This window comes from Leptonychotes weddellii, chromosome 7, assembly GCF_054177405.1.
Source record: "Leptonychotes weddellii isolate Sample4059 chromosome 7, ASM5417740v2, whole genome shotgun sequence".
Taxonomy (NCBI): Eukaryota; Metazoa; Chordata; class Mammalia; order Carnivora; family Phocidae; genus Leptonychotes; species Leptonychotes weddellii.
The window spans coordinates 101,141,645-101,167,612 of NC_138375.1; the positions used below are offsets into that span (position 1 = coordinate 101,141,645).

The 25,968-nt window shown below is 40.8% G+C and overlaps 1 protein-coding gene, 1 long non-coding RNA gene and 1 other non-coding gene across 11 annotated transcripts in view; all 3 read left to right on the forward strand.

The window, feature by feature from the left end:
* PDE4D (phosphodiesterase 4D) overlaps positions 1-25,968 on the forward strand; it is a 1,043,384-nt gene that overhangs the window by 858,127 nt on the left and 159,289 nt on the right. The gene's annotated exons all lie outside the window — the stretch shown is intronic.
* Positions 7-23,973, forward strand: LOC145722713 (uncharacterized). The gene is made up of 3 exons (XR_014147186.1): positions 7-3,049; positions 3,353-7,353; positions 7,568-23,973. It is a non-coding gene; the product is annotated as an uncharacterized LOC145722713 (long non-coding RNA).
* Positions 14,894-15,000, forward strand: LOC115943410 (U6 spliceosomal RNA). The gene has a single exon (XR_004077991.1). It is a non-coding gene; the product is annotated as a U6 spliceosomal RNA (small nuclear RNA).

Here is a 25,968-nt window from a genome sequence, read left to right on the forward strand (position 1 = left end):
TAAGGAAGATCTAGTAGCCTTCTCTCCTTATGTCTAGAAAGAAACCCTATCTTCCAAGGTTTGATACAAGACTAGCACCAATTTTATATTGCAATTCTATAATTTTAAAGAAATTGATCCTTTTTCTATTATGACTTATTTCATTGAGCCCACAAGTTGTCCATTTAAGCTGTTACTTGGGAAATCTTTACTGATGTGCCATTTTAAAAAACCATTTAAATCTGTGCTTGTGCTAAGTTTAACATTGCTCTGGGCATTTGTATAAAGAGATAGTGTTACCTTCCAAATGTTGACCGTGTTGTTTCCAGGCTTATGCTACCAGCATGATATTAGAATGTGGTAATTTGGTTTAATGAAAGTGAAAGCATAAATAAAAGGGACCTTCCTGGTTAATTGATATCCCAGTTGTGTGTAGGAAGGAAACCCATTCCAGTGTGCTGATTTGGACTCAGAATTGAGAAGAAATTTACTTTGGGAGGGGAGAGAAGAAGTAATAATACAACACAGCAAAGTTCAGTGAGATCAAAAGAACAGCTGTTTGGGGAAGAGAAGGGGAAGGAAGGATGAGGGACATAAAGGGCAAAAAAAAAAAATTTATCCCAATTCCTATTAGTCTATTTTGGACATAGGACTTGACCTCATCTGAACCAAAAACAGAACAAATGATCTCATTTTGCTGAACCTGAAACAAAATTGAACTCATTTAATCATTTCTTGAAACCCTAATTGATTCATTAAAATAATTGCCTGGAAAAGCAAACCTATGTTTTCTAAAATTATTACCAGAAGAAAATTAACATAGTCTCCAAATTAGACCAATACTTCATTTGATTCAAGTGCCTTCCTTGGACTCCAACTCTGAATATTCTGAGAGCTCCTTATTAAGTTATTAGTGAGAACACTTTGCTTGAAAGTTAACTTCACTATTCAGGTCAGCACTTTTCCTCTGGTCTCCTTTGTGGTCACTACCTCAGAGTTGATTCTGGAACAGTTGGTAATGTAGTTCTTTTCTGAATGTCTCTTGAATGGGATTTGTACTTCAATGAATATTAAATTGTTGATTCTCTTTCCCATGCTTATCTTTCAAGATCTTATTGGTGACGATTTTCCACTATCATTTCATAGTGTATGCCTGGCCCACCAGTTTTCTTCTTTGTCATTGGTCGAGAGGTGGACAATAGCTGAAATTCCTATATATCAAAATAAGTTCTTTGAATAACAAATTTCTTTCCAGATAACCAAATTCAATGTCAATGAGCCTACACTGAAATCAGGGTGTAGAAGTGAATGGTTTTGTCTCTGTGCACTTGCCTTTTATGTTGAGGGACAAGCAAGCCATCCTTTGTGGGCATGCAGCTGGGGACTCTAGTGTGAGAGACTGCATGGAAACTTGTCCCCAGCCCTGCTCTGGGCCCTAGATCTCACCCCTATGAGGAGGGGCCATCCCCCCACCCCTGCTATTTTTGCCATAGGCAGGACTCTGACGTTGTGGTTTGAGCAGAATGCAGTGCTATTTTGGCTCCTGAAAGCTTTTGTAGCTTGAGGTCACATAGGAGCCAGCCCCACAGGAGCATCCTCCCCGAGAGCAGCTGCGGGTCCCAGTGGAGATGGTTGTGTCCATCAAGAAGTGGTGGGTGGTCAGCGGTCTGGGCAGCTGTCCAGCCACCCTGGCAGATGCCTGGAAGTGATTAAAGGGAGAGTAATTGCACTCAAAGGGCACAGACTTTGTCTTAAACACATGTGAGAGACCCTTTAGCAGCTCCCAGAAATGTTCACATAGTATTGAGACCCAGGAGCAATGCCAGAGGGAACTGAAATCTGGGAATTAAGGTTAACATGGCCTCATTTGTACCCACAAGTTTCTGACCTGGGGCCTAGGGACAGTGGGACTGCAGAAGTATCTTATCTAGGAAGCGAAACTGATTAACTGTCATTAACTGCTTAGTGCAGCCGTGTTCATCACAAAGCACACCAGGAAACTAACTAGAAAATGAAAGTCTTTTTCCTTGCCTCAGCCTAACAAATCAAAGTGGAAAAGTGGAATGGAGGGTAAGGGAATGAAGGCAACAGCAGGGAAAGATTCCCCTCTCTGAGCCCATTCTGGAAAAGCGGACCCTTAAAAACATAAGCTTCGACAGTGTAAGAGTTGAGACACACAGAAAAGTGGATTCTGTCCCTCAGCAGCTGACTGTTCAGGTTCTACCTCCAAGTTCACTCCCCCTGTTGTTGGAACCCAGCTCCACCTCTGTGGTGGTCCTGGGAAGGACAGGGAAGAGTGTTAAAAAGAGTCAGTGGGACATCCTTTAGGATGAACTTGACCTTCTTTGATACTTTGTTGAGGTTCTAGAGGAAAAGTGTAGCATATGGCAAAGTCCATGAGGGGTCCAAATGGGTGCTGTGGTGACATGTCCAAGGGCCCCTGGGGGGCAACCCCATAGAACATCACTGACGGGAGTCCCTGGAATTGTGCAGCGTGGGTGCTCTGCCTATCTAGAATTCAAATCATGCTCTACCATGATAGCTGCGTGACCCTGAGCAGGCCACATACCTTTCTCTGCCTCAGTTTCCCCATTTATAAATTGGTTATCATATGTCATACAGTTATTGCCAAATTAAATGAGTTCACGTGTGGATGCTCTTGGCACAGTGCTTCACAGAGTAGGCACTCAATGCATCATTTTCTCTTTCGCTTTGCACTTGTTTTTATTCTCTGGATGTAGAACGAGGGGTAATGGAAAGAATAGGGCAGAGTGATGAAAGAAGAATGAGAGAAAGACAGCTTGCAGGGGCATGAAATATGGAGCCCCACAAAATGGATGTACTTCCTTGGTGCTGTCAAAAATGGGCCCTTCCAGTGTTCCCAGTGCTCTGTCCCTTCCTCTCCTCACTGCCACAGACATTGGTGCCTTTGTGATATGGGCAGTAAAGTGTGGTTCAGAATCATTTTCAAAATCGAACAACTTACATTGGAGTCATAGCTCTTTGAAGGAAAATAATGAACTCTTTATAACTTTTTCCGTAAATCACTGATTTTTTTTAAAAAGAAGAGGTAAGGGCGCCTGGGTGGCTCAGTTGGTTAAGCGACTGCCTTCGGCTCAGGTCATGATCCTGGAGTCCCAGGATCAAGTCCCGCATCGGGCTCCCTGCTCAGCGGGGAGTCTGCTTCTCCCTCTGACCCTCCTCCCTCTCATGTACTCTCTCTCATTCTCGCTCTCTCAAATAAATAAATCTTTAAAAAAAAAAAGAAGATGTGGCATATATATACAATGAAATATTACCCAGCCATATAGTTATATTCCTCTCTCTCTCAAATAAATAAATAAAATCTTTAAAAAAAAAAAAAAAAGAAGAGGTAAGAACTTTAACAGTCTACATATATCACGCTATGTTTTCTAAAGCTTTCTCCCGTAGAATTTAGAAACCCCTTTTCCCCTTTGAGGTTATTCCGGTTGACATGTTTTAAAGCCAGGAGAGTTTGATTTTGTATCATTAGAGTTAAAGCATGTAAATCACTTGGCAGTTTTTGTTTCCATACCTAATAGGTAAATACACAATTCTAAAATGATCTCACAGTTTTTTAAAAAGTTTCCAAATGTACATTTATAAAAGTCTTATTACTAAATAGCTATTTTGTTCTTTACTGTGATGTAACAAAAACAGGGTGTGTGGCATTTGGAGCTGGAGTCCAAAGCCTGTCTCTGTCATTTGAAGAATGGAGACGTGAGTAGGTAGCTCTCAGTTCTGGGGAAAAAACTCAGGGAGATAAGTTAGACAAACACCAGAAGTCAGCAGGTTATGAGTAACGCACCAAGTGCTTCTTCCTACAACCATAATCCATGCCTGGCATTTTTGTTGTTGTTGTTCTTCAAGCTAATTTGAAAACTCAGAAAGTAGAGGAGGAAGATGGTGATCATGTGTCAGCTTCTCTGGAACATTTCATTTATGATTGTTTTTAAATAGTAACAACAGGACACTTTTAGGAAATCTTCGTATTACTTAGAGCAAGACTCACCTGCACAGGTCCTTGAGGAGCCATAAAGAATAGAACGGAAGAGTGTGTTGGAACATGAGGGGGCAGCAAAGCATCAGGGATGCCCAAGCCATCGCGGTATCGTGCTGTTCTGTATTTGTTTGGGAATACAGCCATGTCTCTTTGGATATAATTAGTCCTTTGGAGCATTTCGTTTTCAAACGATGTTAACTCAGGAAAAGTCATCTCATAAAACCTTGTTGTGTCTTCACAATATCACTTTTTACTACGTTTCTAATTTCCATATTTTAAATTGCTTTATTTAATCATTTTCAAATTAAGGATTTTCACACAAGAATGTAACTCAGGGAAGTTTTATTTAAGCTTCTCTGTCGTAAAGATGAGAAAACTGAGGGGCACCTGTGTGGCTCAGTCGGTTACACGTCCGACTCTTGATTTTGGCTGAGGTCATGATCTCAGGGTCGTGAGATGGAACCCTGCATTGGGCTCCACACTCAGCATGGAGTCTGCTTCGTGTTCTCTCTCTCTCTCTCTCTTTCCTTCTGCCCTTCTGGCTCATTCTCTCTCTCTCTCTCTCTCTAAAATAGAGTTGAGAAAACTGAAACCTCATAAGAGTCAATGCTACTTAGACATAGATCCAGGAATAAATATCTCTGAGTCCAGGGGCCTTCTTATGCCCTGTAAAATCATCCATCTTAGTAGGGTAGCCTTCAGACCCACCATAGAAGTGTATATTTGGGGAAAGTAAAAGAAGAATTAAGGGATATTATTGTGATGATGTTATTATATGATGATATTATTCTGAGCAATAGATAGAGCATTTTATTTCTTGTATATAAACCTCAGAATTAGAAAATATCATGTCCCACCTTATCACTAGACAGGTCTTTATATTTAGAGCTGTTTTGATTATATTCACTGAATATAACTTATAGGCCCTCAGATAAGTAGAGCTTGGTGGTCTAAAGCAAAAGACTTGAGATTTTAGAAAACACAAGCTTTTTTCTCCAAGCAATTACAGTAAGTCTAACTGCTTACACTTTACCTGTAGAGGGACACAGGGGATGCAGTGACAAGCATAAAACAAAATTGGTTTTAGTCCAAAAAACATTTTGGTGTAAGTCTCCACTCCACTTCATATTTTTTCATCCTGAATATTCACAACTCCTTAAAAAATGACTGTGTTCTAAATAGAATTTAGTCAGTTGGTAAGTAGAGGACTTAAAAAGTAAATTATCCAAATAGTACTAATCAGTCAAGACACAATGAGAAGAAACTTGACCTTGTAAGATTATTGTTCTTCTAAAGCACAAAGCCATTCCTAAAATCCAACAAGGGGGGAAAAGAAACAAAAATATTTAACTGGAACAATTATTATGTTATTATCTGGACTAATCATTTAACATTTTGAGTTTATTAAAGAAAAGAAACCAAGAAACTATTTTATGGTAACAATAATGATACTAGGTACTTAGGTCCTTTTAAGTCTGTATGCGTGTGGGGGGGGGGAGAATAAAAACAAGTAGTGTATATAATATAAAAAAATATATGTAATATAACAGATAATAATTGAAAGCAAGATCTGCATAAAGAAGGCAAAAGGGATGTAGGGGGGAGCGAGGCACGGGGAGACACTGAGGTAAAATGTGTGATAGGACAATGTGCGTAGAGGAGGAGGCCTAAGCCGGTCCACAGAAGTCCTCATCAACCAGTAGCAGGCACTGCTTCATCATGTAGTTCCTTTTTTTCCCCTTTCTTTTAGTAAGAGCAGATTGTAACAAGACTAATAATTGCAGAAAATGAGAGCTCAGTTAGCTTTTTTAGGAATGTGATTGAAAAATGCTGAATACATGTGGTTTAATAGCTTGAATGAAAAATTGACGAAGATTGTGTATGTGAGTGTTTATATATTGACTTTTTGGGAAGTTTTTTGCTTATTTTACTTTTACACTTGATACATCTAATGACTACTGAGTGTTTAAAAGTTTTTAAGTCAGGGGCGCCTGGTTGGCTCAGTCAGTTAAGCGTTTGACTCTTGATTTCAGCTCAGGTCATGATCTCAGGGTTGTGAGATTGAGCCCCACATTGGGCTCTGCGCTCAGTGCGGAGTCTGCTTATCTCTCTCCCTCTGCTGCTCCCCCTGTTTGCACTCTCTCTCAAATAAATAAATAAAGTCTTTAAAAAATAAATAAATAAATTTTTTTAAGCCAAAGGAGGTTACTTTTACAAAAATTAAAAGACTTTCCTGGAAAAAGTGTTAAACTAAAAGATTTGCTTAAATGCATGGAATATAACTATATGACTGTTTTATTAGAGGTGTAAAAGTCTGTTTTATTTCTTATAAGCTAACTTATTTTGCCTTTCTTTAGTCTTATTTAGATTAGTAGAAAATATATATAATATATACACACACACACTAATATGTAAAAAAACCAGGTCTGACACGGTAACTTTTCAACCAGGAATTAATTGACGTCATACTTGGTTTTTTAAACAGTGAAAACAAATGCATAATCGTGGGAAAAATAATTAATTGAATCTCTATTGCCTGAATATCTGCTCTGGGTATTTTGTTATAACTTTAAATGACATAATTAAATGAGATTACATATTCATTTAGTCAGCACAGTAAAAACGTTATGAGTCAAACCATATAGATTGAAACCGTAGCTTTACTTTTATTAGCTGTGTAATTGTGGTCAATTTATTTAAATTCTCTAAGCATTTATTTTCTCATCGGTAAATCCTAAGTCAGTGATTGGTACCCGAATGTATTCAACAAGTGGTAGGTAGGGTAAATGCTATAATTTTATTATTATTATCATCCATTTGGTAAATAAATATTTTCTGTGCACCTTCCATATGGCCTGCAATAAGGTAGGTGTTGGACGTCAAGAGATGAGTAAGTGGCTACTGGCATTAAGGAATTCACAGTCGAGGGGAGAAGGAATCATGAATAATTATGTGCAAGTGAAGGGCCATGATTGAAGCAACTTCAAATACATGTACCACCTATGGAAAGCTCCCTGCTGAGCTTTGAAGAACATAGAGTTCTGCCTATAGTTAGGGGATGATCACCTGACCCCAAGGGATCAGCAAGAGTGAGAAGTAGAAGCAGAGAATGCCTGTCAGGTCAGGGGACTGGGGACAATAAAGGACAAAGAGAGTTGAAAGTGTATGGACCAACCAAACAGGAGGCTGCAGGAGCAGATTAAGGCAGTGGTGTGAAGAGTATTGGAAGCCAGTGTTGATCATGGTGGACTTTATTTTATGGGCAAGGGAAAATCATCAATCATTTCTATGCAGAGAAGTAAGTATGTATTTTAGGATGACAGCATTGGAATGGGCTCCTGGGTGGCCCAGTCAGTTAAGCATCTGACTTTTTTTTTTTTTTTAAAGATTTTATTTATTTATTTGAGAGAGAGAGTGAGAGAGAGAAAGAGCACAAGAGAGGGGAGCAGGAGAGGGAGAAGCAGACTCCCCGCTGAGCAGGGAGCCCGATGCGGGACTCGATCCCGGGACTCCAGGATCATGACCTGAGCTGAAGGCAGTCGCTTAACCAACTGAGCAACCCAGGCGCCCCAAGCATCTGACTTTTGATTTTGGCTCAGGTGTTGATCTCAGGGTTGTGAGATCAAGCCCTGTGTCTGCTCCATGCTGAGCATAGAGCCTGCTTAAAATTTTCCTTCTCTCCCTCTGCCCTTCCCCCCACCCAAAAGAAAGAAAAATAAAAGAAATGAAATGGAAACAGACCAAAAAACAGAGAGCAGAGGCAGCCCCATACTCCTTAGGAGGCTGCTATCTATCAAGTACACACTAAAGATAATGCAGCTCTGAACTAGGGTGGTGGTGTGGCCAGCGAGGATGAGGGCATGGATTCACAGCTCTTTCCAGAGACCAAGTTGAGAAGACTTGGCAGTTGATTAGCTTGAGGAGTGATGAGAAAAGACGTGAAAGCTTTAGTCATATACACAGATGTTCACCACAGCATATATATATATGCATCAAAGATTGAAAACAACCCCAAATGCTAAATAATATAGGAATTCTATTTAGGTATAAAAAATTCTATAACAAAAAGGTTTTTAAATGATTTATGAGAAAATTTTAGTCATGTAAAAATGCTTCTATTTTAAAGAATACTTGATAAAGTGCTAAGTGTAATGGATTTAATTTAAGACATTTCTTAGCTGTTGACTAGTAAGTAGCAAAGGCAGATGGCTTTACTATTTTACACAGAATCTAGTGACAAACATGTAAGTATTTCTCAGGTCTCAGTCGTCTGTTTGCCTCTCCCCACCTGGAAAAGGTACTAATGAGATGCTGCCTAATGATATTTCAGTATTAGGGAGCCACAGTGAAGAATTAACTGTATTTTCAAAGAATATCCCTTGAATAGGACCGTACCGTGTCTGTTGGTACTGAGCCTGAGACACCTATGGCAGGACTGTTCCATGATCCTCCCAGGGATCAGCAAAGCTACCACCAAAGAGCGGATCTGAATGTCACCCAAGTCAGCTGTGGCCAGTATCCCTTCCTCACTGCCCCGAGTTTGGAAAGGACAGTATTTCCCAAACCCCCCAGACCAAAGAGATCACCAGGGGATGGTGGAAAACAAACGGATTCCCAGACAGTCCAGAACAGAATCTTTGAGAGAAGGCCCACGATCTTTATGTTATTAACGAGTGCTCCCAGGTGAACCATTTGGCCAGCCGAATTTGGGGGAATAATGGAATCCTGAATGCTGTGGGTGAGAGGGCAGAGTACAGCGTTGACACGGGGTTGCTCCTAACTTGCTGGAAAATCACTGTCTTTCTGGAAAGTGTATTAGTGACACCCACTAATGTAACAAACAATGCAGTCTAGCATAAACAAGATACTATGTGTGAAGTGCTGGGTGATGAGGAAGGCAAGACAAGGTGATATCATTATCAGCACAAACCACGTCATCATAGTCGTCATCACCGGGCTGTCATCACTGTTATCTCTCAAAATGTATACAAGATTTTAATTAGCCCAGCTTGCTCTTCTCCTAGCAGAAAATGAAGGATCATGTCCATGTTTGTGTTGCGGGGGTGGGAGCGGGCTTGGGAAATGTTATGTTTAGTAACTGTATCCTTTTTGTCTTCTTAGACACAGTACCAAGTTTCCTTTAAAAAAAAAAGAAAGAACAAAAGCTGCATTTTTAAGTCGCTCCCTCTACCCACAAAGTGCTTCCCACCCATGTATGCCTTAGAGAATATTCTAGGCCTACTCAGAAACACATTACTGTGGTGGGGCAAAGTAGTAAAAATTCCTTTGGGTCTAATTTCCCAAATTTTACTGGTTAAACACTGAATTGTTTGACTCCATGAATCAATGGGGGAGTTCACTTCTAGCAGCCTTCTTCCACCATCTGAGAAAATGTTTTTTAAAAATCCATTGGGTGTGTCATGACTACTAATATTAATAAAAGGTAACATTTTCTGACATTTAGTATGTACTAAAGACTCTACATGCATAATCTCCTTTAAGTCTATGAGAATCCGATATACAGCTGCAAATGACAAAGTATAGGTTACAGCTGACTCAAAGGCGTATCTTTAAGGTTTCTCTTAAATAATAAATCTCTAAGATTTATTGACATGTGCACACAAAAACACACCATCTATTGTCATCTGCCTCTCGCCTTGGAGAGTTCTTCCCCAGGAATTTCTTTTCCTGTTCTTCTTTTCTATTTTTTAAAGGAGAGCAGAAAATGAGTTTATATGGTCCTTTTCCTGAATGGCTATGAATGGAGAGTAGGACAAGAGGATGGCTAAGGTCTGTGGATACAGAGAAACCTTTGGGAAATCCTAAGAACTCAGTTATGTAAGCTAAGAAAAGGATTCCTGCCTGGGATACAGAACCCCTTGAGCATTCTTTAATTCCCAGGGTCCTCTTCCTGAATCCTCCCTCTGAAGTACGTGTTCAGTGAGAGTGCCCAGGGCAGAAACTTCCATAGGGAAAAGGCCGCGTGGTCTGTGTGAGAAGGGCCTCAGATGGACTATGTCAGAAGTTTGGGGGCAGGGGTGCCTGGGTGGCCCAGTGAGTTAAGCGTCCGACTGTTGGTTTCAGCTCAGGTGATAATATCGGGGTCCTGGGATCGAGCCCCACAGCGGGCTCCACGCTCTCAGCATGGGGTCTGCTTAGGGTTCTCTCTCTCCCTCCTTCTGCCTCTCCCACTCATGCTCTGTCTCTCTAAGATTAAATAAATCTTAAAAAATTTTTTAAAAGGTTGGGGGCAAGGCAGTGCTTGAGACTCAACACTCCCCTTGCTTCTAGGACCACTCACTATTAACCCCTGAAATAGCAGTTTCTATGGAGTGATGAGATTCATCATCTTTTTGTTGTAGATTCGCCATAGGCTCTTCATATCCATTGTCATTTTCTTGGGTTCTCTTTCTAGCCATGAAATTCCTTGGCTCTCTATCCCCCCCCGCCAGACTTCCTCTAGATATTTCTGATGTTTAAATATCCAGTGTTCTTTGTGTGTTACCCTCTCTCTTTTTTTGTGTTTCTCTCCCGGCATGTGGGCACTCTGGAAGTACTTCTAGTTCACTGTATTTTACATACCTGGTAACACAAATGAGTGCTTTTGCTGTGTATCTTCTTTCTGCTATGTTTCCGATATTTGCATACTGCACACTGAATTGTCCATGTGGAGAACCTCATTTCTGTGTTCCCTCCTGGCTTTGCTCTTTTTCTCTCTGTTTCTGAGATGTGAGAGACTGTGTTTAGGCTCTGAGGACCCAGTGAGGCATAAAATACCTCCACTGAGCTTTAGAACCATCCTCCCAGAGGTTCTCAGAACTGGAAAAGATAAAAATGTGTCCTGTTGATTGACAAAGAGCATTAAGTTAAAAGAAAACAAAAGGACTTGTAAATGAATTAAGTAGCTGAATAAGAGAGGAAGAAATGAGTCAGAATGAGAGGTCTTTTCTCTAGAGAACCGGGAAGCTGTCTACACTGTTATTTAGCTCACAGACTGGAAAGGGTCTGGAGACCCAGTTCATGAACTTAGAGAAAACTTAGCAGCACGAGAAAGTAGAAGACAGAATAGTAAAAGAGGAAATGTTTTCATCATCACTAGGGAGGGGAACAGAAAAAGACAGGTCCTGGAACTGAGAGCTCGAAGGTGAGGAGCAGATGAGGGCTTCTGAGATGCCTCAAGTCACTGATTGTGTGACTGGGTTCTTTAACTAAAATTGTTCACCTAGAAATAGGCCTAGGTTTTCTTTTCCTGCAGGTTTTTGTTTTGAAAAAAATTCCAAACTGTTATAAGTTTTGTTTGCTCATTTGACATTTAGGTCAGAACCTAAAGGAGGAAGAGCAGGGGATTGGGGTTTCTCGGCTGGTTCTCCTGCTCACCCACTTTGTGATCTTAGACAACTTACTCTATGCCCTGAGTCTTTTCTGTTAAAATGCAGTGAATAACTAGAATAATACCCTCCTGATTGTGAGGATTACACAAGGTAATGTGTGTAGAAAATTTGGCACAGTGTCTGGTAGGCAAAAAGCACCTTATATATTGAAAAGCATTACCAGACTATCCATAGACACTACTACACTATTCATGTTGATCCTCAAAGTAGTTATCTTTGTAAACTGTACCTTTTTTAGCCCAGCTACCCCTGCTGAGAACATTTTAGAAATGGTTTTAGAGATATTTCATAGGCCATATTAGGAAAAAGCCACCTGATTGGTTTGCTGTCATGCTTCACTTTTGACCAGAAACATTATTTCCAATATGATTACCAACCCTAGTCAACAGACAGGATGTCAGAATAGCCTGGATCAGGCTAATTCTAGAAATGAATCCATTCCAAGGGATAAGATAATTTTGAGGCATTTGAAAGAAGTATAGCATGGACTCCGAAGGGAGGCATTCCCAAGACAGTGTCCTAGAATCGTAGAGTGACAGCAACATATGGAATAAGCATATAGATAGGTTTTCCCAGGGGACACTTTGAAAGAGTCAGCTTCATCTGAAATCTTGTCAGTTTGTGAGGGGGAAGCAATGATCTCTAGGAGTCTTTTTGCCTCTTCAGTCATACCTTGTACAGTCTGTATTTCTAAAGATCTTCCAAGCCCGTCCCATTCACTGGAAACAGCTCAAAGTCCCAGAGATAAAGGAGAAGGCCAGCGTGTCCCAGCCCACTGGCTTAGAGGGGGACGCAAGCCCTCATCATTTCAACAAAAAGGGCAGCAGAGGAAGTCAACCTGGCATTCTGGCACACGGTATTTCTCACTGAGTCTATCACATTATCACTGGGCACTTACTGTGCTTCAACATCCTGTTCTTTGAGGATTCATACAATTCTCTCCCAGGCTGGCTTCTACCCCTCCTTAGATAATGGTGTATCAGCAGTGATCCTCTGGTTGCAGGTAAAAACCAACTCTGCTAACTTATGTAAAATAGAATCTAGTAAAATGAAATCTAATCTCCTTAAGTAAAATAGAATATTGGGATAATTTCCAACTCCTAGAGTATTAGTGGGGATGCTGGAGGATCAGGGATGAAGGAATCAGTTCATCTTCAGAGTGCTAGAAAGGCACAAATAAAGGGAAATTCTCATGGCAGGAGCAACTTAATGAGCCTCCTGCAACTGTTTTTAGTTTCTTTGTTCATCTATGTCATGTAACATTCCAGGAAGAGGTCTAATTGGTCTAGTTTGGGTCTTGGGTCTTGGCTACAGGAGAACAAGGTATCTGGCTCTTCTGTCAGATTATGTAATATAATGTAGTACTAAGAGCCTAAATTATGAGGCCAGATTATGTGGATTCATATCTCAGCTGTGCCGCTTATAGATGTTTCTCCTCAAACGGTTCATTTAGCCTTCCAGGGCCTCAAGTCCCTCGTTTTTGAAGTGGGCATAGCAATAGTAATTACCTCATAAGGAGTTCATGAAAATCGAGGTATTATTTATGAAAAAACTAAGCACAATGCATGGCACATAGGAAGCACTTGATCATTGTGGGCTATGCTGTTATTAAAATTATCCATGGAGACACCAAATAATTTCCTGAAGCAAAGTAGGGTACCATTAGAAAAGGGAAATAAATGTTGGTGGATCAAAAATTATTATTGATTATAGTGAGATAAGAAGGTTGGCCACAACACACTTTACTTTGCTAATATATTTCTCAGCAAGCTGCTCTTTATGATATTAAGGTTCTTAGAAATGTGGATGGCACATGTTCATTAATGTATCCCTGGGAATCTAGTCCATCAGAGGCATGAAATGGACTTAGATCTCTGAAGACAAATGGAAACTCACTGTAGAACACCACACAAACTACTCATTTGGAATGTCAGCATTATCGTGAGGAGGAGGGCACAGCCCCGGGCTGTGGGGAGCTAGACTAAGTGCCACACACCATGGCAGAACCAGTCAGATAGAACCTCCCTGCCCTCACAGTTGCCTACAAAGCCACTAAGGCACTGAATCTCTTGACTAGATGCTTCCGCCTGACCCCCACCCTCAGACAGGGCTTCTGAAGCCAACCCACTTTGGCCTGTGTGTCTAAACCTACCATCTTTGTCCCAACCTTTGACCCCAGACCTGACTAACTCTGGCCCGTCCACGCAACCTCACCATGCCATGTCACCCAACACAAGGAAGGCATTCTGACTGGAAACTGAAAGTAGAAGACCCTTAGTTTACTTTTTTTGAAAGGTGTGTATCTTCTTCTAGGGGAAGAGCTAGGCACGGTGGAGGCTGGCGGGGAGGGGGTAGGGAGGGCAGCTTTGGATTTATTCAGTCAATACAGAGAATCCTGGCCATTTCACTTTAAGCAACTTATTCTCTGAGCCTCAATTTGTCGTCTGTAAAATGTAGATCAATAACCAACCTATCTCAGAGAGTTATCGTTAGGATTAAATGAAATGAACAAGCACCAAGCCTAGTATCTAGCACATAGTGGGGACTAAAAAAGAAATTCTAATTCTTGAATAAACTTTTTTTCTTGAGTGTACAGTGAGTTTCAGAGGTAAATGAATCATCTTTACAATTGGAAGCTTGATATAAAAAAGAACAAGAAAATAAATTTCTCTTAAAATTATTTTCCTTTACTAATTTGTCTTCTATTGTCTGTGTTCATACGAACTAGCTATGCCTGCAAAAATGTTTCCATGGCCAGTTCTTTTCTACATGTTTAAATTCCTAATTGTGCACACAATCTTAGTCACTATATTTTCATGTGCAAGCAATTAAGACTCATTTAACAGCCCTCCCTCTGGAAGGTTTTGTTCTCCATCTGCCATAAATCAGATTCCTTAGGAACATGTTTGATTTTGAAACAATGTGAAAGTACTGTTCATTTTGTTCAAATTTCATTTATGTACCATTTTTTAAAGTGATGTAAATGGACAGCCACAAAAAGCTCAGCAGCTGGTCAAAACAAGACATCAAAGAAACCATTGAAATGGGGCAAAAAATTAAAAAAAAAACCTAATATGCTAGGACAAAGCCAAATAAAAATCATAGTCTGATAAACATTCCTCAGGCACATTTTGCTCATATTTACTTTACAACAGATTTAAAATATGGGAAAATGGGAAAGCACTGCTCTTCCCAGTCTAGAGCTCACAGAATTGTATGTGAGGAAAAACAGCGAAAGAAGCCAGGAGGAAAACAGAAAAGGATTAGATTTGTAAGTGTTTTTGGAGAGATGTGGTATGCAGCTACACATTTAAATAATACTAACAAGACTCAAACAGATTTGTACCACACTTTTGTTCATTTAAAAACCATTGGTAAATATTGTTCTCCCTCACCACAGGTGAAGTCCATTTTAGTGTGTTCAATGAGCTTCTTTGGATTATCAAAAAGAAGCTAATTCTTGGTCAAATTAAAGAGGGAAAAATAATTATTAGGTTCTGTGCTCGTTTCAGCAGCACATATACTAAAATTGGAATAATGCAGAGAAGATTAGCATGGCCCCTGCTTGAGGATGACATGCAAATTGGTGAAGCATTCTGTAATTTTTTTTTTTTTTAAGAAAAAAGGATTATTAAGTTTCAACACAAGTACCTGTGAACTGGTAACCAAAATTCAGCAAAAATTTAAAAAGAAAAGGATTGTTTTTTCTTAAAGGTTTTTGAAATTAAATGTCATAATTTGGATGGAGACATAGCCCACAGAAAATTGTTTCCTCTACCTAAACGTCCCATTGTTTGGGGACTTGAAACAAATCACCCACATAGCTAATGCAGTAAATCCCCATTTATATATCAATAGAAAATTTTGTCTACCAGCTTCCTAAGACTTTATAAGCTGAATTGTTTTGATATCATTTGATGAAAGGTTCTGTAAAAGTTCAAAGTATTGTTGTTGATTTGGGCAGTCACACCTGCACATTTAAAATGCCTTTGTGCAAAGTGTAGCCCAATCTGCTTTCAAATCAGACCTTCAAACAAGGGGAGATTCATGAGTGTGACAGATCTCCCCTTAGGTGTTTCCTTACAAAGAAAAAGTAAAACTGAGAGAGCCACTCCCACCCCCACTATCTTTGTCTCTTTGAGCCTAAGCATCAAATGGCACCCCTAAAAAGAGAAGCAGAGAAAACAGTAGTACATCTCTGCTGGAGATCTAAAGCAAGATATGGGAAGGTCTTCTGGAAGGAGTGGCACCTAAGAATTATTAAATAGTTGTTAAGTAAACCGAAGGGAAAAATGGAAATGGAGGGAAACATACTTTAAAAGCAGCTGAGCTCAGAAATCACAGACATATGTTGTCTGCCACTAAAGGAGTTCCATTGTAGGGTGTAATTAAGAGTCAAATGAATATTGCACTAAGCATTTAGGGTAGTGGTTCACAAACTTGTTTGTTCATTAGAATCACCTGGGAATCTTTTTAAAATTCCAACGAGTGAAAGAAGAAAATAGAAAAGTTTCAGAGACCAGTTAGAGCACAATAGCGATGTTTAAGGATAAGGTCTAATAATGGCCCTATACTAGCAAAATAGCTAGATCACAGAAATATAGAGCAAGAGATTGTTGCAAATGATAAAAGAACAGGTGTGTGGGATTTAGTAACTGGTAATTGTATGATTTTGAGTGGATGTAAAATGGCTCTGCCAATATATGAACCCTTATGATCCTTGCTATTATATATAGCATATATAGGATTATATATCAGATAAAAATAGTTTGATGCTTGAATTCCAATTTGGAATTTAAGGCTGGTTTATCTCAGTGCATAGATTACCTACATTTCATTTAGGAGAAAATGATCCATATGTCAAATATTCTAGGAAACCAAAGTTCATAATCTTAATCATTTGGAATGAAAATCTTTGAAAGGTATTATGCTCATTCTTAACCTCTTAAAGACATGCACTGAATGTAACGAAATTATTTTTAGTGGCTCTGGTCATGATTATATACATCTGCTTTTATACTTCTTTGACATTCACAGATGCCTTTTGGAGCTAATGACCTATGGACTTTTCCCCCAACATTTAAGATCCCCAAATGTTGCTGCATTTTAACCTCTCATCTGCTGCTCCCAGTGATTACCTTTTAACGTTGTTAGTGAACCTGGCCTTAGTGGCCTCTTCTGATCACCTTGGCAAATCAGAGTCCTAGCCATTGCACTGAGTCTAAACTAAGAACAAATGAACTCAAAATAAAAGTGGGGCTGGGGCCAATCCATCTCTGAGGTAGAGCTTTAGGATATTGAATGCATATAATAAATAAGGGTTTGGGCGCCTAGGTGGCTCAGATGGTTAAGCATCTGCCTTTGACTCAGGTCATAATCCCAGGGTCCTGGGATCGAGCCCCGCATCGGGCTCCCTGCTCAGCGGGGAGCCCGCTTCTCCCTCTACCTCTCCCTCTGCTCATGCTCTCTCTCTATCTCTGTATCTCTGTGTCTCAAATGAATAAATTAAAAATCTTAAAAAAACAAAATGGAATTAAAAAAACAAATAAGGGTTTTTTTAAATTTTTTCAATTTGAGTGTAGTTTACACGCAATGTTAGTTTCAGGTGTACAGCAGAGTGATTCAACTTCTCTATATGTTATGCTGTGCTCACCACAAGTGTAGCTCCCATCTGCTGCTGTAAAATGCCATTACAGTATCGTTGACTACATTCCCTATGCTGTGCCTTTCGTCCCTGTGACTTGTTCATTCCATAACTGGAAGCCTGGGCCTCCCACTCCCCTTCACCGATTTTGCCCATCCCCCACCCCTGTTCCCTCTGGCAGCCATCAGTTTGTTCTCTGTATTTATAGGCCTGATTCTGCTTTTTAACAACTAAGCTTTTAAATGCATTTGTTGACTGTTCTGGGGTTCTTTGCACCTATTTACTGGTATTGAATTGTAAAAGTTCCTGGACAGTTTCTGGGTAAATAGGTTATGACTAAACTACTAGAGCTAATAAAATTAATATTGACGTCTCATCAAGCAGTCAACAAAAACATATTTAATTCTGTACTCTGGGTTTCAGGGAAATGGAAATGAATAAGTTGCAGTCGTACTTGCAAGGACTTAGCAAGATATAATTGTTCATACGAAAAAGATAACCAAGAATCTTAGATACTCTCCAGGATTGTGTCACAGAGAATACGTGTCTTAAAAATTCAGAGGAAGCGAAGATCAAATTCAGATAAGCAATGATACATCTTGAATGCTTTTCAAATACTTTAGGTAAATGTCCCTCCTAGCCAGACTCTCATAATGGGCATGTTATTGGATGATCACTACCTAGCCACAGAGGTTTAGGATTGCTTCCAGCATCCCAGCAAAGTAGCCCTTTGTAGGAACATTTGCTATTTGCTATTACAAAAGAGAGATGATCACCTGTGATTTTTTTTTTTTTTAAGATTTGTTTATTTGAGAGAGAGAGCATGCAGGTGGCGGGAGGCGCAGAGGGAGAAAGAGAGAGAGAATCTCAAGCAAATTCCCCACTGAGCACGGAGTCCAATGCAGGGCTTCATCCCATGACCCCGAGATCATGACCTGAGCCGAAATCAAGAGTTGGATGCCTAACCAACCAAGCTACCCGGGCGCCCCTCACTTGTGATTTATTAACATTCCTTCATCCTACATGTGGCCCTAAATTTGTGAAACTTGTAGAAAGAGCAATAACCCTGGGGTTTGGGGACCAGAGTTATAATCCCAGCTCTGTCACTAGCTCCCTGTTTAACCTTGGGTCAGTAATTTAAGCTGGTTTTCCATCTATAAAATGAGGATATTGGATTAGTTGATATCTAAAAATCCAACCAGCTCTTTCGTGTTTTCTTTTTTATTTTTAAAAAATGCATGCTTCTGATTGCCTTTGTATATTTTCTGTATAATTATATTTCCCTAAGAAGTGAATAAAAGATACACTAAGTCAATGTATGAATTCCACTTTCCCCAACATAGATCCTGTAGAGAATATCCGTGACACCCACCATTTGCTATTTTGAATTTTCAACAAAGAGTTAAAAGAAAATTCTGGCTCGCCTGGCTAGTCATGCTCTCCAGTTGGCAGAAGTCTTCGTGTGGACTTGATGGTTGCCTAGAGCAACAAAATATTAGGGACAGAAACACGTTCAGGGACTTGATTGTATAAGTGACTCAGAGCTGAGAGACCTTTTCCAGCTTGACTGGAGCCCATACTTAGCTAGAGTGGGTATTTGTCTATGCCTGTCTGCGCCACTCCGCTGACTGGGAAGTGCCTGTTATTTTGCTTCCAGAATACAGAAGCCAACCTTGAAACCTGCAGAGGGGTTAATGGTCAGAAGGCAATCTTCATGTAGCACATCTCGCACATGAGAGATCATTAACACTAGTAAATACAAACAAGATGAAGAGGCTGATTGTGGGCTTTGAAGAGCACGGACCAAGAACATTTTGAGAACTCAATAAAAATTCAGTGTAAGAGCTACTCTTCAAAGCCAATTATCCCTTTCGAGTTAGGACAACCCACTGGAGGAGCTGCACTTTTTGTAAAGAACTGTACTAAAATTAATGACAGCATTAACACCCAGCATGACACATTTCCACTGTCTTACACATTTTTTTTTCCTTCCCTGAGGGGTCAGAATTCCCATCGGTCAGCATAAAATGGTCTAAGTCCAAGCCTAGTAAATCACTTGTATCAATACCCTTTTCCTTCTCTTTGTTGAAGCCAGACATCTCTAACTATGCTCTAAGTTAAAATGTGAAGTTAAAAAAAAAAGTTTTTCTATTCCTAAACTCCTAAATCCTCAGATCATCCCCTCCCTGTGCCATGAGTCTGGCTCCATAATACCAATTACTCCAGCTTGTTAAGGAAGTTATTAGCATCATGTCTGTAACTTCTAGTCAGTGTTGCCTGCAGCATGAAATGGAGGGAGAAGGTATTAGCCAAGTCTCGTTACCTGAAGTCCTCCGTCTTTAGCTACTTAACTAGGTCCCATCTTACTTACATGTATGCTTGGTGTTATTTTTATACCCAGTACACATTCTTCCCACTTGCACATGAACAAGTTCACTGTGATAATAACAGCAATCATATACTTTTACTTTTTATCCTGATTGAATATTTATTGTGTGTCTTCATGATCAGAAACTGGCCTTCTCGGTTTGGACATTATGGATTGTAATGAATATTCTTTTTGAGTGATTGGAAACATAGTCCTCAACTTAACACAGTTTACATAGTAACTCTTATCCGCATAACCATAGCAGCTGTTTGGAAACATGGCTTCTGATCACTTGTTTGCAAATGTCTTTTTCCATACAATCCTGGATGGAGAGGGACCCATATACGTTACTTGACATGTGAAACACATGTGACCCTGGCAAATGATTCGGCTGACCTTGAAAACTCCAGCTGCTTAGTCACTTTAAAAACAAGGCAATACAAGTGATTTACTAGGCTTGGACTTAGACCATTTTATGCCGACCGATGGGAATTCTGACCCTTCAGGGAAGGAAAAAAAAAATGTGTAAGACAGTGGAAATGTGTCATGCTGGGTGTTAATGTTGTCATTAATTTTAGTACAGTTCTTTACAAAAAGTGCAGAGACGACTATCACAGGAAAAAAGCAATAACGTCCCTGTGGCTTTCTTTTATTTAAAAAAAATTTAATGAAGAAATCCAAGATTTAGCTTTTGTGTCATCTTCTTTCAAATCAAGAGCAGTCTGTAATCTCCTAGAAAGACCAAAGCTTCTTTGCTTATTGTAAAATGTGTGCACTGCTTGGCATTAGGTGGTGGAAGGCTAACATTCTCTGCCAAGGCAGCCTTCTAAGTGTTCCAGTCACTATGTGTGTGTGCTATTGTAGCTGGACTTTAGTTCAGCAGGAATGAAAGAGACCTGAAAAGTTACGCTTTAATTGAAATAGAAGTTTATTTCTCTTTCCTGTAAAAAAGACCTGGAGTGGGCAGTCCTGGGCTGGTACGGCTGCTCTAACATCATTAGGGACCTATGATTTTTTCAGCTAATTCCTCCACCATATAGGCTTTGCCTCCATGGTCCAAGATAACGTCTAGAAAGCTCTAGTCATCACATCTAAATTGCCAGCACATCCCCTCCTTTGGAACAGAATTCCCAGAAACCCCACATAATGCTTCTGTTTATAGCTCCTTTGGCTCACTTAGATACCTGCCACATCTAGCTGCAAAGGACCCTGGGAAATAGAATATGTTCTCTGGCAATCTCCTAATTTGGGGATTTCAGGCTCCTTTCCTCTCCTTCTTGCCTACCCAGGCTCTCTCTCAATTCTGTGCCATCCTGATCTCCTTACACCTCGCAGGAAAAACCCAGGACTGTCAGTTTCAGGATCTGCCTGCTCCACTTCCTTATCTGAACTCTTGGTGGGAAAAATCCACATGACTTCAAGCTGGAATTGGAGTAAAGTCAAGGCTGTCCCCTCGGCTGGACCCTCAGTGCCACTTGACACTTTATCCTTGCTCTGTGCCCTCTCTGACTTCCCTTGGTGCTTATTCTAACCTTCCTTCCCCTTGTCAAGCCTCCTGACCCCGCAGCTGCTCACCACTTTGCAGCAAATGCCTTTACTTGCTGCCTAATGAAGAAAGTCACTGTGAGGATATGAACTTCCTCAGGTCTGCGTCCTCTTATTGACACCCATACCCATCCTTTTCTCCCTTCCGGTCTCAGCAGATGATGTGTCCCTTCCCCTTCCTGGCTCTAAGGCAACCTCTGCCTCTGTGCCCTGGGCCCTTTCTTCTCAGTACCTCCAGGACCTTGCTCCCACTTTTTCCTTTCTTTTTCTCACATCTACAATCTCTCTTTTTCTTCTGCCTCTTTCCCCAGTCATTTCTCTCAGTCTTTCTTTTTTTTTTTTAAGATTTTATTTACTTATTTGACAGAGAGAGAGATAGCGAGAGAGGGAACACAAATGGGGGCGGGGGCAGGTAGGAGAGGGAGAAGCAGGCTTCCCGCTGAGCAGGGAGCCCGACGCGGGTCTCGATCCCAGGACCCTGGGATCACGACCCGAGCCGAAGGCAGACGCTTAACGACTGAGCCACCCAGGTGCCCCCATGTCTCTCAGTCTTAAAAACAAGACAAAGCAATAGCAAAGCCCAGTGACAGAGCCCTTGTTGATCCCTTAGCTCATTCCTTTTTCCCTTCTTGGCCAAGCTGCTCCCCCTTCTCACCTCCCAGGCACCACCCAGGCCATGGTAGGTGGACTCTCTCATACACCTGTGCTCCCACTACCCTCACCACAGTGTCCAGGGAGCTCCTTTTCGCCTTCCCTGCTCTGATCTGAGAGACCTTCCTCTGAAACCCTCCCCTTATTCAATCACCCGGGAAGCCTTTATGCAACACATTTATTAGGAACCATTCTCTCCCAAATGATTCTACTCTCTTCTTTTCTTGCTGCTCCGAATATTCTTTCTCACCATCCTTCATGATCTGTCTTCCTCCCCTCTTTAAACAGGAGTATTCGGGTTCCGGCTGATTGCTTCTCTCATTCTGTGCACTCTCTAGATGCTTGCATGTACCTCTGTAGCTTTACTTCCCACCTTGGAAGGTGATTCCCAAAACTCTGTCTCTACTCAGACCTGCTCCCTGATTTCAGACTCAGGCAAAAGCCCAGTGCCTGAAGATATTCCACCACTTACATACAGCATGTTTGGGGTGCCTGGGTGGCTCAGTCAGTGAAGCATCTTGATTTTGGCTCGGGTCATGGTCTCAGGGTCCTGGGATCGAGACCCGTGTCGAGCTCCATGATCAGTGAGTCGTCTGCTTGAGATTCTCTCCCTCTCCCTCTGCCCCTTTCCTTGCTCGTGCTCTCTCTCTCTCTCTCTCAAATAAATAAATCTTTAAGATAAATAAATACACTATATTCAAAACTGGATTCATATTTCTTTGCAAATCTGTTTTTCCTGTCTCAATTAGAAGCACTTTTTTTTTTTTTTTAATCCAGGGTATTACCCTAATATTGTCAACCTCTTTATTTACTAGTGACTGGTTAGTTTTTGCACAGCAAGTAGACAGGACTTTTTTCCCCACAGATTTAAATTGAATTTGGAAATTTTTTCTCTTACAACTTTAAGATTGCTAGATGGCAATGATTTTTTTTTTCTTTTTTCTTTCTTTTTTTAATTTATTTTTTTAAATTTTATTATGTTATGTTAATCACCATACATTACATCATTAGTTTTTGATGTAGTGTTCCATGATTCATTGTTTGCATATAACACCCAGTGCTCCATTCAGTACATGCCCTCTTTAATACCCATCACCAGGTTAACCCATCCCCCCACTCACCTCCCCCCTAGAACCCTCAGTTTGTTTCTCAGAGTCCATAGTCTCTCATGGTTCATCTCCCCCTCCGATTATCCGAGGCTGAAACTTGGACATCATACACCTCTCCATCAAATAAATAACTATCTTTTTATTTTACTTCCTAAATATTTGTCAAATCTGTGCTCTCCTCTCTACCCCACTGATCCTTCTCCAGTTCAGGTACTCATCAGCTCTCCCCAGATTACTGCAGGAGTCCCTGAAATAGTATTTTGAAACCGTCAGTTGCATTTGGCATTTTATAAAAAAAAAAATTTATAGTATCTAGGGTAAATATTGTTTTATGATATTGTTGACATACACACAAATACTCATAGCCATTTTACCATGAAAATGTATATCTTACTATATATCAAAAAATTTGAGAACCACTTTCTTAAATAGTCTATCTTTGGTGTATTCCCCTTAGCTCTGCCTTCTGCAGTGCAACCAAATTGATATAGTTGAAAAATTAGTCTGAAAATGGCATTGCCCTGCTTAAAACCCTTCTGTGCCTCCCATCAGCCACCAGATAAAATCGTATCTCCTTGGCAGTGGGTACACAAGACGCACCTGACTCTTCCAGCAGCAAATTTCTTCCACCCATAGATAACATGTTTCACAGCTCTCTGTGTTTGCTCGTTCTCTTTTCTTCATCTAGAACTCACTTTACTCTCTTAATTGCCTGGCTCACTTCACCTCCTTCTTTGGGTAAGGTGACACCTGAGTCCAAGCCCTGTCCTTTTCCCCAGGCTGAGTTAGGACCTTCTCTGTGTTTCCATAACCCGCATACCTACCTCCAGCTTAACTCTAATGAAATTTTTTTAAAACTTTATTTATTTGAGAGAGAGAGCGAGGGGAGGGGCGAAGGGAGAGGGAGAGAATCTCAAGCCGACTCCCCACCAAGCTTGGGGAGGGCTCGATCTTACGACCCTGGGATCATGATCTGAGCCGAAATTAAGAGCTGGACATTTAACCAACTGAGCCACCCAGGCGCCCCTCCAGTACAATTGTTCTAAAAATTGTAGTTTATGCCTCTTTATTCCCATATAGCCTGTCCATTAACATGTCAGTTCTCTTGTTGTGTGTTCACGCAGCCTCTAGTGCTAGAATGTCATCTTGCTTGACTTGTGTGTCCAACAGTCCTGGGGGCAAGAGGTCCTTATATATCTCTTCTCAGAACGTCTTAAAATGTCTATTAAGTAGAATCTAGAAGCCAAACAGAGGGCAGTAGACGCCAACGTTGAAAACTGTTTCTCCTGCATAAGAAGGGAAGTGGAATAAAGCTGCCTCTTAACCCCTTTGACAGAAGGGAATAACTCGAAAGAAGGAAAGGATGGATGACTTCCATATTGTCATACCTCTGAATCAGAATGAGGAAAATGTGAGAAGCAGTGTCAGTCCCGGCCTGTTGTTCACTGGCCAATATTTTAAATAAGCCCCATGGTCCTCCAAAAGGGCATGTTTATATGAAAAAGATAAAACTCCTTTTGGCTTATTCTGAATGGCATTTAAGAGTAGCCTTACTCAACGGTCAGTGAAGGTAAACCTCTCACCTCACTGCCGCCGGCAGGTCTGGGGGCACACCGTTTACCCAGCTTTGTGGAAATACTAGGGAGGCATGTCTGTGATTGACAAGTACTCAGTTCTGTGCCAAGTGCACTTGGGAGCATTTGTGTGATGAGTGTAAAGAGTTTTTTCCTTCTGATTTGGGCTGTGGCTTCATTTCTCCTCCCTAATATAAGAATAGATCTCTTTGATATCTTCTTCATACTTTACCTGCGGCTCCACTTTTCTTCTTCCTTTCCTTGAGAGGGTAAGAACAACTCCATAGTGCCTTCCTTTTATGCTTTGGGCCAATTCCATTGTGTTGTTTTATGGTCTTGGGCTTAGAGCTGCCTCAGTACTCAACACTAGCCCTGGACCATGAGACTAATGAGAAAAGCAAAATGACTTCAAGTAAAAGGAAGTGGTTTGTGTTGTGGAGAGAAACTTGGAAATACACCACCAAGAACACTAGGTGCTCTATTCTCCCTACAGGCTACAGCTGGGTTTGCACATTTCAAAATAACCATTCAATTCATTTAGTTCCGTCAAACGGCTAGTCAATACAGTAAGGAGGAAGGGAAAATAAATGGGTTTTTTGGATGACTGGTTTAGCATCACGTAACCTTGATCTTACTCATTTCCAAGGAATAATTTCAACTCTTAAAGAAATACAACCTATTGCAGGTTAGTTTAATACAAAAAATACATTTAAAAAGGTATTCATATTCAACATGTACCTGGGGCGCCTGGGTGGCTCAGTCGTTAAGCGTCTGCCTTCGGCTCAGGTCATGATCCCAGGGTCCTGGGATCGAGCCCTACATCGGGCTCCCTGCTTGGCGGGAAGCCTGCGTCTCCCTCTCCCACTCCCCCTGCTTGTGTTCCCTCTCTCACTGTCTCTCTGTCAAATAAATAAATAAAATCTTAAAAAAAAAATATTCAATATGTACCTATTTTCCCCAAATGTCATGAAAACAGGTAGAAATAATAGTGTGGGCATAGAAACTTGGATTATAATATGGGAAAAGAAAGGTTAAAATCATTATGAGAAATTCACTTCTTTCTTTTTCATTCTTCTGTCTGAATCTCTCTCCTTCCGACTTCCTCCATCTTGTTCTTTCCGTTGCCCTTCTGTTCCCGTCTCTTTTAACCTCACTCACGGTAACACCAACTCTGTGCCGAGCCCTGTGCTAAGACAACACACTTGATCACACTGGATTCTCACAACCTTGTGAGGTAGAATTACTAAACCTTTTACAGAAGAGCAAGTTGAGGCTCATAGTCATTATTTCCCATAGTCATTATTCCAAAAAGTTTTACAGCTGGGATTCCAACCCTGGCAGTTACAGTTCAGATTCTACACCCAGAACACAACCCTGTATCGCTTCGCTCTCATTTCCTTGCTGTTCATTTTTGTTTCTTCCATATTCTTTCTATTCTCGTGTTCTCCACTGCAGTCTCCCACACTTCTTTCATTATATCCTCTGCCTCGTTTTCTCCTACTCTCTTCTCTGCCTCCTTCCCTTATTTCTCTATGATCTCCTGTATCTTATCTAATGGTGCTTTCCTTACCCTCTATACCCTGTTAGTTCCAAGCTCCCAGAACCCATCCCCTTCTCCCCTCATGACACCTTCTCCTTTCTCATGGCAGCGTCTCCCAGCCCGAGACCCTGCCCCTCTGTCAT